Source organism: Thunnus maccoyii, chromosome 17 (assembly GCF_910596095.1).
Source record: "Thunnus maccoyii chromosome 17, fThuMac1.1, whole genome shotgun sequence".
NCBI classification, from domain to species: domain Eukaryota; kingdom Metazoa; phylum Chordata; class Actinopteri; order Scombriformes; family Scombridae; genus Thunnus; species Thunnus maccoyii.
The window spans coordinates 16,954,625-16,968,165 of NC_056549.1; positions in this window are offsets into that span (position 1 = coordinate 16,954,625).

Sequence of the window (13,541 nt, forward strand, 5' to 3'; positions counted from 1 at the left end):
CCACTCTCTAACACCACACTTGACCATGAAATATAATGATTAGAATCCTTCAGAAATCTTATTTTTTTAAATTACTGTGTGACTCTATTTCCCATATTGGCATAAAATACATTTTCTCAAAATAAATTCATAATATGTTAGTTAAAATACACATTTTAGTTGTGTCCTCAGGTCTTCACTCAGTCCTGTTACCCGGACACATTCTCCCTTATAAAAATGGGGACACTCCACAAGTCATGTGATCCATAGGAAGCAGCATTATTTGAGTTTCCTGAAGGCCATGGGAAGCCCAAAAGTAACTTCTCTCACTCTATTTTCTGTATTTTTGATTATATTGTAAGTATGACTGAGAATGTCGATCTCAACATTCAGTCCTGTTACTTAAATTATTTCTCAGTTTTATTATGTTTTTTTTTTTAAAAGATAGTTTTGGTAAACCACTTGAAGGTGTTAAGGGTCCTCATGCTATTAGCATTGATGCCATGTGGCTACATTTCATGTTTTTGCTAATGCTATGCTAAAAACTCAGTCCTGTTACTTATATGAAGTATTTGTCATTTAGAAACCTTGTAAAAAATAAATAAAATGACCTGAGATTGACCATTACACATTTTGAATAGTTAAATGTCTGTGTTATTAGATACAGTGCTGAAAAAAGATAAAGAATGAAGTTTAATTTTGAAAAGTCACAAGTTGCAAATGGCACCAATTCGGCAGAATGACTCATCTACTGCGCGGATAAGTGTGACATTATTTTAACCACGTAACATATAGGCATAACATATAGTTTAAAGGACATGTCGCAGTTACTTCCAGTTTTTGCACTGTGCCGTCATAGATGCTGATGTTGAAGTCAAAACTCCAACAATTGTACTATAAAGAAAAACTTGTGACCAACATGTGATGATGATTGATGTCTCAATCAAGATGTTGTTTGTTGGAGTTTTGACCTCTTCAGACTATTCCCCTTCTCTGTGCACCTTGGAAGTAGGTGAAGTTGTACCAGAAATCCCTACTCTGCTTCTAAAGATGCTGATGTAGTCAGCTTTAGGGCAGTACACATTAATGGAGCGTGAGACAGTGTTAACAACAGCTACGTGAGGGCAGTACTCACTATAGCAATGTCCACCTACTGACAGTACTGACTCTGTGGGTCTGCTACATCCAAATCCACGTCCTACAAGTATGACTAAGCTTTTTTTTTTTTAGTCAGATATTTTTTTTCCCCAAATGTGCGGGAAAAACTCACAGTACAGAAAGAATGTCTAATCTGCTGTTATAATCGCTGCTCTGTCTTGGTCCAGGATTTTCTCATGACCTGCATATTTCATACAATGACTCAGCAAGGAATTGCTCAGTCTATAAATAGGGAGCACTGTGTCTTATTAAAGGGGTCCATGGAGCAATCAGGTGACCTCAAGTTCAGATGTGCAAGTGTTGTACTCTGACATCATAAATCACCTCTGAAGTGTGGATTTCATTAAAAGAGTTTATATACACTTGTTAATGGCTTAATTCTAGACAGGCTGTGTCTGTAATTGAGATCAAGGGGGGATTGGGGAACTTATTTTATAAAGTGATAAATAAAGGGTTATTTTTTTTCTCTCTGTAAGCATAACATTTATCATTAACACTTCAAAGTTGGAGTTGACTAATCTAGCAATAAAATAATAGTTAATGTTACGGGCTAGTGAGTCAGATTCACATATGTTTCAAATCATCATAAATTTGTACTTTCCTGTCTGGCACAGACATAAATGTATTATTTATTGTGTATCAGCAGGTTTGAACAAGTCATTGCAACCAGAACAAACCAAATCCTAGCTGTAAAGGCTCATGCACACCTTCCGTTTCTTATAGATAGGTACGTAGGAGGAAATGTTCATAGGCAAGAGAAGAGAGAACTCCCGCACACTGTCCTTGTACTTGCAATAAACTTTATAAGATAAGATACAACATTTCAGTCCTTGGACCTTCATCAGGTAAAAGTGAAGAACAAAGAACATTCCAGGCAGATATAGCCAAAACCTCCTCAGGTGAACCCAATCAGGGACCATAAGCTGTCAGGCAATCAGTCCCACAGTCTGTATGTATTCAGCCTATTAGAAGGCCCCTCCCACCACCAAAGATGGACATTTTACAATCTATAATGCAACAGCATATCAATTTATATACAAACATTGAATAATATAATTAAATTTAAAAGCAATTTACCCCAAATCATCTCTTCCATAATGACAACAACAATAATAATAATAATAATAATAATAATAATAATACTAATATAGGCTAATGGTAAATCTCAGGGTAACTATCATAATTTCACTGTTTAGGCTACCCCATAATTATATCTCTAAATAGGAAGTAGGTTACCACAACACAAAATTTAAATAGTCACATTCAATCTGTGGCGGTACTGATTCTCCCTGAACACAGCTGATTGGCAAGAAACCTAAGAATCAGCTCCCAGCCACATAAAAAAAAAAAAATCACCTGGAGAAACCTCACAAGGTTCTGCACAATGGGAAATGTCCCCTTAACAAATGCCTCTTCCACAATAATAAAAAAAATGCCTCTTTAATATGTATAATAAATAAACAAAATATAAAGCTTGCAGGTGTTAGGCTACTGTGAGACAAGCACAACCTCTTGCACAAATAGCACTATGATTGACCCAATGCAGGTCACTTGGTCGAAAGGTTTATTTTTAGTATTCCCTCAAAGGTCCCCTCAGATCAGAAAGGCAAAAGACCAGAAAGAAGACTCAAAAGGGCCTGAACAGACCAGAGTTTATGTCTGACAATCTCTACAAATGAGGTCTACATCCAGTTGAGGAAAGAACAGAGCGACCAGGGTATGCAGTTTCTCTCCTCTCTTAAACCCCCAAAAAAGGGCATCGTCACACCCTGATTGGCCAAGAGGAGGCCAGAACAGTGGCCCGCGACAGGGCATCTGGGGCATTGTTTAATTTACCCCTACAAAACTCAATGGTAAAAGAAAATTCCTGCAGACACAGGCCCCAGCGTATAAGCCTCGAGCTGGCTTTAGTGGTGTTAAAGACCCTCAATAATGAAGAGTGGTCAGTGACATCCATAAAAGGTTTCCCTTCCAGATAGTGTCTCCACTTCTCTAAACTCCACACCACAGCCAGACACTCGCACTCTGTGATGGAGTAATTTTGCTCTGCCCTGGTCAGAGAGCAGCTGCCATATGCGACAATCTCTTCTCTGTAGGAAGAGTTTGATCTCTGTGCCAAAATAGCCCCTAGACCAGTGGAACTTGCATCAGTGTAGACAACAAACATGTTACATGTATCAGGGTGACCAAGGACAGGAGAGGTCAGATGGTCTTTGAGACACTGAAATGCCTTCTGACACTCATCTGTCCACTGGAACCTGGCTCCTTTCCCTTTCAGTGCATTAAGAGGCTCTGCAATCATTGAAAAGTTAGGGACGTAATGATGGCACCATCCAGCGATGCCATGAAACCTTTGGACTTCCTTAATGTTTCTTGGCACAGGGTAGTCGCAAAGTGCTTCCGTCTTTGTCTCCTTGCTCATGACCCAGGACTTTAAGCTCGGGGCAACAGAAGCGGCATTTCTTCATCCGCTGGATGTTGTAAAGGTGAGTCTGGACATCTTTGGAATAGATTATAATGTCATCCAAGTACCCCATACAGCAGTCTCCCAGGCAGCTCCTGAGCACCTGAGTCATGAGCCTTTGGAAGGTGGCTAGAGCTCCCTTCAAGATGAAAGGCATAACCCGAAAATGGAACAACCCAAAACATGTGACAAAAGCAGTGAGAGGCTGGCTCTCTGGGTCCATTTCCACTTGCCAATAAGCACTGTTGAGATCTAAGGTGGTGAACATGGATGAACCTGCCAGAGATTCGAGTATCTCAGAAATGGTCAGTAACGGAAAAGCATCTCCCTCGCTATGTTTGTTAATATGACGGAAGTCAACACAAAATCCGGGTGGAGCCCCATGATCTTTTTTAGGTACCAATACTATCGGGGATGCCCATGGTGAATGGGATGGCACAATGATGCCCTGTTGGAGCATCTCCTCGATCTGCTCCTTAACAATCCTCTTTTGCAGGGGCAATCGATAGGGGTGCTGAGTAACCACCACGTCATCTTTTAATTTGATTTTATGTCTCAGCATCGAGGTGTGGCCTAAAGTGGTGGTGCAGACCCAGGGATTGCTGAGCAAGAGTTGATGCAATCTCTCAGCCTCCCTTCCCTTCTCTTCCGCTGCGTAAGTCATTACTTTCTGGTAAACAAGCTAAGTCACACAGATCATCATTGAAGGCAGACACGAGTGGTAACTTAAGTGGCAAGGAGGTGTACCGAAAAACACTGCTCCCACTCCGAACACCCCAACTTTGATCCAGGCACAGGACAGGCTGGAAGGGGAAAACCCTGGCCCTGTCATCACCAACAAAAGAGTACACCTGAGCCTGGACATTAACCAGGAGACCACTCAAGCTCATGAAGTCTCAACCAAGAACTAATGGATACACAAGCACATCCGCATCCAGTATGGCAGTAGGTATGGACCAACTGTAATCATGCATGCTGAGCTCCAGCACTTTACATCCAATAGGATTTGCTTGCTGGCCATTTGCGAGATACATTGAATCACCCGGCCATGATACAAGGGACTCATTGGGGCCTTTGATCTTATTCCACAGACTCACATGCAGCAAAGTGTAGGTGACACCAGTGTCCATAAGTGCTTTCCCATGACGTTGGCGTACCATGATAGGCACCACCAATTGTTTCAGGCAAGTGGGTGTGGAAGATGAAGACGACCCCACCATACCAGAAGACTTTTGCCTCTGGCGGGTCTTGGGTACAGGCTGACTAGAAACGGTAGCCATGGAACCTTTTTTCCCAGACTCAGTGGTCTGTTTTGGCTCTGATTTTTGTTGTGTACCGTATTTCGAGGTACCCAGGGAGGCATGAAACTGAGGGCAGGGACCTGGTGCATGGTCACCATGGCAACGCCAGCAAAACACATTTTCCGTCCCTTTTACAGCCTTCTTTTCAGTTGTACCAGTGGTTTTGTAGGGTTCATTCGGAGTCCTCCTGTACCTTTTCTGGTTCTCATAATCTCCCTCTATTTGACTCCCAACACGGATCATCTTGTCTATGGAGGTAATCCGACACGGAGCTGACATGCCAGAAAGGGATTCATAGCCTTCAATATCCTTTTCAAAATCTCATCTTCTGTGGCTGAAGAGTGCCACCGTTTGATAAGGGCTTGAAATGAGAAGTAGAAATAGAAAATAGGAAAAAAAATATGAATATAGAAAAATCAATTGAATCTCACAATTGAAATACAGAAACATAGGGATGATGAAGACAATGTGCAAAGATCATCCAAACACGGCTTCAATACCTGGGCAATAGAAGAAAATTCATCATTAGCGAATAAATCTATAAATCTTGTAACTAGTAGTATAGGAATCTGTCCTGGCTGATCCCATGCAAAACTAATATTCACAGTATCACATTAAGTAGCAACTCCTTGTTAAGACCTTTGGGGGACAATGTCTGTCATGTGAAGATCCAAAAAACTTCACGTCTCTTCAGTAACAGGTTGTGGTCACCACCTCGAGGGCTTCTTTACCTTCTCTATACCATAAAATCATGAGGAAGAGATATCATGCTTTGTATCATTAAAGTGCATAGCAAGAGGGTCATTTCTGCCTATTGCTCTCTTGTGTTCATTGATGCGTTGATTCACTTTTATAGTTGCTTTACCAACATATGATAAACCACAAGCACAACGCAACATGTAAACCACATGGGTGGAAGAGCAGGTGATGATGTTAGGGAACTGTTTGCCTGTGTGTGGATGACTGAAATATGTGATCTTGGAGTGTTGTCATAGCGTGCACAGTTACCACAGCGGTAATTCCCATTAGCGATAGGGCTGAGAAGTGTCTGAATGGGTTGTGTAGTTCTATTCTTATGTGCAAAATTTGCATGTACCAAATAGTCTCTCAAGTTGCAGTTGCATTTAAAAACAAAGACGGGGGGGATCTTGAAAGACAGTAGATAGTTCTGGATCTGACTGCAGAATCTGCTAGTGCCTTTTAAAAACTGACTTAATAACGTGAGCTGGGAGAATGTGTAGTCATGCATATGACAGAGAATTTCTTGTTTTTATTGCTGGTGCTTAACAGTTCAGCGCAAGGTTTTTGGAGTGCTATGATGCACGCTTGGTCCATCCAGGGCATAAGATATCCTCACTGAACAAACCTTGATTTCATTTCACTAGCTTTTTCCATACAATTGAGTGACAAATCCCTCTTATCCTATAATTCTTCTTAGACTATAGAATTGGCTTTTAGGGAGACCCCTTCTCAGAGATGTGGAGTGGGAATTGGTGGCCAATAAAAGAATATTTTTTATCTGTCTCCTTCCTATACAAGGTTGTGGATAACATACTAGTGCTTCTCAATACCCACATGTCAAAAAAGTGCACCTTGTCTTTACTATAGTCCATAGTGACATTTAAGTTACAATCAAAACTGTTCAACAGTGTAAGAAAATCATTCAATTAATCTATATTACCCTGGTAAATACAGAAAATGTCATCAATATAATGGTACCATTTCAATATTTTATTCAAGTGGCTATTTTTGTCTGGATTGGAAACAAAAGCCTTCTCAAAGAAGCCCATGTATAGATTTGCATAATTTGGGGCACAAATCAAACCCATGCTCGTGCCAAATGTCTGAAGATAGAAGTCATTATCAAAACAAAAGTAATTATATTTCATAACAAAACCTGCCAAGTCAAGGAAGAGCTCATTAGGGGGATTAACTGTGTTGTCTGGATTCTGTAAAAAGAAGTTAAAGGCCTCAAGACCTCCTTCATGTGGTATGTTGGTGTACACATTAGTCCCATCTAGAGTTAATAAATAACATCATCTGGAATATCATTAAGATTAGAGATGTTTTTATAAAGTCTGTAGAATTGTTTATATAAGACGGTAAGGTCTGTGCAAAAGGTTTTATGCAAAAATCTACAAATTCTGACAAGGGACACAACAAAGAGTCAGTCTGAGCCACTATAGGACGACCTGGTTGATTCACTAATGACTTAGGAAGGAACCAAGTATGAACGAGAAGATGTCTCCTACTTCACTGAACAGTCCATTGTCAGTGTTTGTGCACTGGAGGCTTCATGTTTCCACTTACACTCACATTTGTGTAAGTTGAATACTGGAACTTGTTGTGATGTAACAAATCATGCTCGTATGTACACCCCTTATTTAGCATCTGAGATTTTGTCTATGAGTTAACAGCTCCACCAAATAGTGATTTTTTTCCTCTAAACTTCTCCCATGGTTTCATTTCAATAAATATTAAAATAATCCAAGATTTTTGTGTCAGAACTTGTGTTTTTTCTTCTTTCCTCTTCCATTAATCATCTCACGACCCCTCAGATTTATCTGGTGACGCTTTGGAGGGGTCGTCCCCTAGGTTGGGAACCACTGCACTATACTAGCTAACTGTATATAAAGTAGTTCAAACTAGCTCCACCTCCAGCAGCTACAACAATAACATGCTGCTTAAATACTGATGCCTCAGTATTAATAATCTAATGATGTCATATATCAGTGTCACAATTTGTGGAGCAGGTGAACCCAAATGAGACTTGGCATGTACAAGGTACAACCAAAGAATATATTTATTCATCAAAACAGGAACAGAACACAGAAGTGCAGGCAACCAACCAAACAGAACAAATGATCCAACAAGACTCAACTGAAAACCAGACCTTAAATACAGACTAAACTAATCAGACAACAAGGAACAGGTGACAAGGCACAGCGGCAGGCTGGGAGCTGATAGGCTGGAAAGACACTGGGAGTAGGGCAGGGCTGACGAGACTAATAAAGGGCAGGTGTGAAGGTGACCGCAGACTGGAGAAGACCACTGAGACAAGGGCAGGGCTAATGAGGATGATGCAGGGTGGGTGTGGAGGAAAAAAATGGTCTGGGGAAGAAAGCAGGAACACAGGAGGAAAACAGAGCACACAGAAAACCGAAACTCAGAGAACACAACTAGGCTCAAGAAGGCCCCAAATGTCAGCAGGCCAAATGCAAACAAAATACACTGTGCTACTGTACAGAGCCAAATGGGCTGCAAGACAACTAAGACATACAAACTCACTCTGAATCATGTGAGGGCAAAAGTATCACTTCAGCTCTGTATGCCCACATGTACACAAACCCAAGTGTCAGGACAAAGGTCAGCCACAATAAGCAATAACATCTCAAGGGGTCCTTCAATACAATACTATCTGATCCGTCCATGTTCCACTCAGTCCAGACTTAACATCACAGGGAAAAAGCCAAGGGTCTCTGGTAGACTGGTGGAGAATAGCAGCTAGAGACAGTGAGGTAATAGACATCTTGTGTCCAACAGTTAAACTTCTGAAATGAAATATTTTTTTACATATTTATAGATTCTGGTATTTTTAATAAGGGAGAAGAAATAGATATAATTTTAAGGATTTTATCAATATAATTGAAACTTTAATGCATATCAGACAAAAATGATTATTCAAAGTGGAGTATTTTACATACATCTTGAAAAAAATATATAATCTGTTTATACAGTCTATGGTCTGGAGGGGATCTTTAAGCTTTTTTTTTCAGGCACTAGTTGACCAACACCTGGATCCATCTGGGTGGGAGGAGGAAGGAGAAGAGAGATGGCAAGTTGAGGATACTTTCTTGGTGGCAGTTGAGCACAACTGCTCCATGAATAGATCAGAGGTAGGCAGTTGGGCAGAAATGGATTATGATGAAGGGAGAGATTAAGAGACGAGTGGAAAATGAGGGGATGGAAGAATGAAAATCGAGGCAAACAAGTAGAAGGGAATAAAGGAATAAGAAATAACAATTATGATCTTATCTGAAAGTGAGGAAGAAGGGCATGAGCAAGTTCTGAGGGAGAGACCTGAGAAATGTATTGTCATAATAAGGTTTAATGAAAAGGCTTAAAACATGAAAGTCAACTTGTTTATGCTAACAACAAATCTGGCAAGTGAGATAGGGGGGATAATATATGCCAAGGTAATGATTGCTAACTATTGGTGAGATGTGCAAATGAAGAACAACTTGAGAAAGCACTCAAACTAAAAGAGATAGGAAAAAAGGGTGGGAGCTCGAAATGGTGGTGGATGTAAAGGAGTGATCACAGGGTTGCCAATGAGTGTTGTAATGGAGGAACTAAAGAGGAATTTCAAAGGAGGAAAAATAATGAATGCACAAAGACTGAAAACAACAAAAAGAGCATGTGTTCATTGAATTTGAAGGAGAGAGCGTGGCAAAGAAAGTATTCCTGGGTTTTATGAGTTACCCAGTGAGAGTGTATTTACCAAAGCCATTAAGGTGCTTTAATTGTCATGGGTTTGGACACACAGCCAAAAACTGTAAAGAGCAGAGGAGATGTGGTAGATGTGGGGGCGACCACAAGTATGGAAAGTTTGGAACAGTGGTGCAACCAAAATGCTGTAACTGTGGAGGAGCCCAGAATGTGGCATATGGAGGGTGTGAGGTTATGAGACGCGAGAATAGTGGAAAGAAGGATCACTTATGCAGAAGCTGTAATAGTGTCAAGAGAACAGAACAATGCTACTAATTAACAAGGATCAATGAGGGTTTAAGAGCTACAACAAAGAACAAATGACAGGATTTATGTGGACAAAAGGCCTTCAGTAACATTCATTGCAGGAGTGATTAACAGTATGGCTGAACTAAAGTCAAAAAATGATCAAATTCAGCTGGTTGTCAAAGCAGCAGTGAGTCATGAAGGATTAGTGGGACTGACATGGGAAGAAGTGAGGGAAAACCTCACCAACCAGTCAAGCCAGGAAGGACCATGTGTTGGTTAATACTAATTATGGTAATTCTCTTACAATTAAATGCTAGGAGCTTAATTTAATTTCTTTCATTAAAGAAATGACTGTAAAACTGGATGTAGTATGTGTTCAGGAAACCTGTTTAAAACCAACTTTAGACTCTGTGGTGCATGGATATACAGTGATAAGGAAAGACAGAAATCATGGGGAAGGAGGAGGTTGTGCTACATTCAACAAACAAAATATTACATACAGGGTACTGGAAAAGAGAGATGATCAGGAATACAAAGTGGTGGAAGTGTGGAAAAGAGGGGAGGAGGTGGTTACAATAAACTAAGACAATCCATGCAAATTGTTGGATTTGGATAGCCTAAGGATACAAGGACATAACAGACATACAGTAGTATGATGTGCAAATTTCAGTGCTCACAGTACAATGTGGGTAGATTTACATACAGACTCAAATGGAAAGGTAATTGAAGATTTGATGGATGATAGGGATTTGGTCTGTATGAATGATAGTAGAGGAGAGAGAGTAAACAACAATAGGTACTGAATCAATATTAGACATTACTTTAATGTCTGATCCCTTGGCTGGAGTTTGTAACTGGGAAGCTACAACAGTAGGCAGCGCTCACTACCCGGTTTCATGTTTGGTGGGAGAAAGAGAAGAAGTAAGACCAGGTGGTGGAATCCCTAAGTGGGATAAATTCCAGAAATTGAGTGAGGAAACAATGACAAGGACTGACATTTCTGGAGATATAGATGAAATAAACAATCAGGTACCCTCAGCAATTATTATGGCAGCAGATGGATCTATACCCAGTATTGAAAACAGGATGAATAGAAAACTAGAATAGAGCATTCAGACAAGTTCAAAGAACCCACAACATGCAGCATTTGATTCTGTATAAAAAGACACAGGCAGTGGTGAGAAGAATAGTGCGTCAAGCTAAGAGGGCAAGTTTGAGAAATATTTGCGACAAAATAGGAAGAACAACACATGTGGGAGAGGTACGGGGAATGATAAAGAGGATGGGAGGACACAGGAGGGAATGAGAATATCCAGTTATGACATCTGAGAAGGAAACAGCAGATCACAGCCAAGTCATTCACAAAGACAAATAGTCCAGAAAATTTGTCAGAAATAGGGAGAAGGAGAAGGGAAATAATGAGTCAGCACGCAGGTGTGTTAGACAGGAGAGAAGAAACAGATGATATAATTGATGAACCATTTACTTTGGCTGAGATGGTGAGAGCAATAAATAAATCAAGACCAACCTCTCCAGGGAACAATCAGATATACTATGTTATGCTAAAGCATCTAGGGGAAGGAGCATTCTTGAAGTTGCTGCACCTTTATAACAGAGTGTGGGAGGAGGGAAAATTACCAAGCGCATGGAAAGAAGCAGTAGTGATTCTGATAAGAACACCTGGCAAAGATCTGTCTAAACCTGCTAGTTACAGGCCAATAGCACTAACATCAAATAAATGCAAGGTAATGGAAAGTATGACAACAGAACGGTTATCATATGAGCTTGAGAAGAGAGGAGAGCTGGTAAGTTATCAGAGTGGTTTTAGGAAAGGAGGGGGAAGGAATAACATGGACTGAATGACAAGGCTAGAGACTGAAATAAGAAGAGCCCAGGCAAATAAAGAGTCAGTAATGGAAGTGACATGGAAAAAGCTTATGACATGATGTGGAAAGAAGGGTTGTTAATTAAGCTGCACAAGAATAAAGGATTTTCTGTTTGGAAGAAAAATATGGATTGGGTCAGACTTGTCAAATCAGTACATGGTTGGCATACCTCAAGGCAGTATGATAAGCCTGCTACTCTTCATCATTATGATCGATGATGTTTTCTCACGGTACCAGTAGATATAGGTAGGTCACTGTTTGTGGATGATGGGGCCTTGTAGAAAAGAGGAAGGGACATTGAATATGGAATGAGGAAAGTACAAAGAGCAATTGATGAGGTGGTAGAGAGGGGTTATGACTGGGTTTGTAGTTTCTCAGTAGAAATATCAGGAGAATAGAAGAAAAATGCAAAAAAAAGTAATAAATGAGATGCTTGACTGGGAGGGAACGGGGAACAAGTTGCTCATCATTGAAAAGAATGTATGTATATGTGGCCTTGATAAGATCTGTGTTGGATTATGGCAGCATGGCGTATAGATCAGCAGGTCTCTTATAAGGATATTGGATGTGATTCAGGCACAGACATTGAGAGTGTGCAGTAAGACTTTTAAAACCAGTACCTGCCCTACAGGCAGATATGGGAGAAATGCCTTTGGATTTAAGAAGGATGCAACTGATGGCAAATTACTGGAATAATTTGCAGGGACACAATGATTCTCAGCCCACAAAAGGAGTGTTGCAGGAGTGCTGGGAGAATGGGAGGTGTCAGAGGGATAATTTTAGTCGGGTAGGGAATGACATTGCAAAAGAATTTGAAGTGTTTGATCTGAGGATAAGCCTTTCAGTAGTTTTTCCAGTGGTGGCTCCATGAATGCATGGGTGGCCTGATATAGAGTGGTATTTGTTAGAGGTGAAAAGGAAACAAAAAGATAAAATGCTGAATGTTGATTTGGTAAGTGCATTCAACTGTCATGTAATGAAAGAGTATAGTGATTTTATACAGATTTATATGGATGGTGCTGAAAAACTTGAGACAGGAGTGACAGGATTTGGGTTGGGAATACCAGCAAAAGGAATTGGAATCAACAGAAGAGCATCCATTAAGTTAGGGGTTTACACAGTGGAGATGTTGGCAGTGTTGGATGCACTATGATGGATGGAAGAAACTAGACAAGATAAGATATCAGTTTCAGCCTCACCCCTTGCAAGTTTAAGATCTTTCTGTTCAAACAGCCGTCAAGATGTGCTATATGAAGTCCTTCAGTCAGTTACAAGATTAGCAAATCAGGGAGGTCAGGTAAAATTTCTGTGGGTTCCAGTGCATATAGGGGGGAAGGGAATGAGAGGGTGGATGAGTTTGCAAAGAAAAGAAAGGATATATAGAAATACAAATTAGTATCAGTGAAGCAGAGGATACATGTGTGGGGAGGGGGGAGGGGAAAGGGAGACATCTATATCAAATTCAAAAGAATGTCAAAGTTACAAGGGTAACTTTGTAGTGAGCACATGAGAGAGGAAATTGTGTTGATAAGGTTAAGGTTGGAGCACTGTGCACTAAATAAAACACTGAAAATAATAGGGAAACACCAGACAGGCTTGTGTGAGGGATGTCAGGAAGAGGAGTCAGTGGAGCACGTAGTTCTGAGTTGTAGGGGGTATGAGATACAGAGAGAGAGAGATGATGAGGAATAATCTGAGGGAATTAGGTGTGCATGAATTCACATTAAAAGGATTACTAAGCATTGGTGAGAGAGCATAGGTCAGGTAACTGTTATCTTTCTTAAGGGATACGGGAATTTTTTATAGGATATGATAGATAAGCAGGAATAGGGCACTATTTGGTGGCTGATAGGGGTGTGCCTTAATACAAAGACGTTATTCGGCAAGACACAAATAGTGTTTTTTTTTTACGAACATTTAGTTCGTACAAATATTTTAAAAATGTTTTCGGGAAGAAAAAAAAAACCTTGTCAAATACCAGCACACAGGTCGGTTACATTGCTGTCTCAGTCTCTC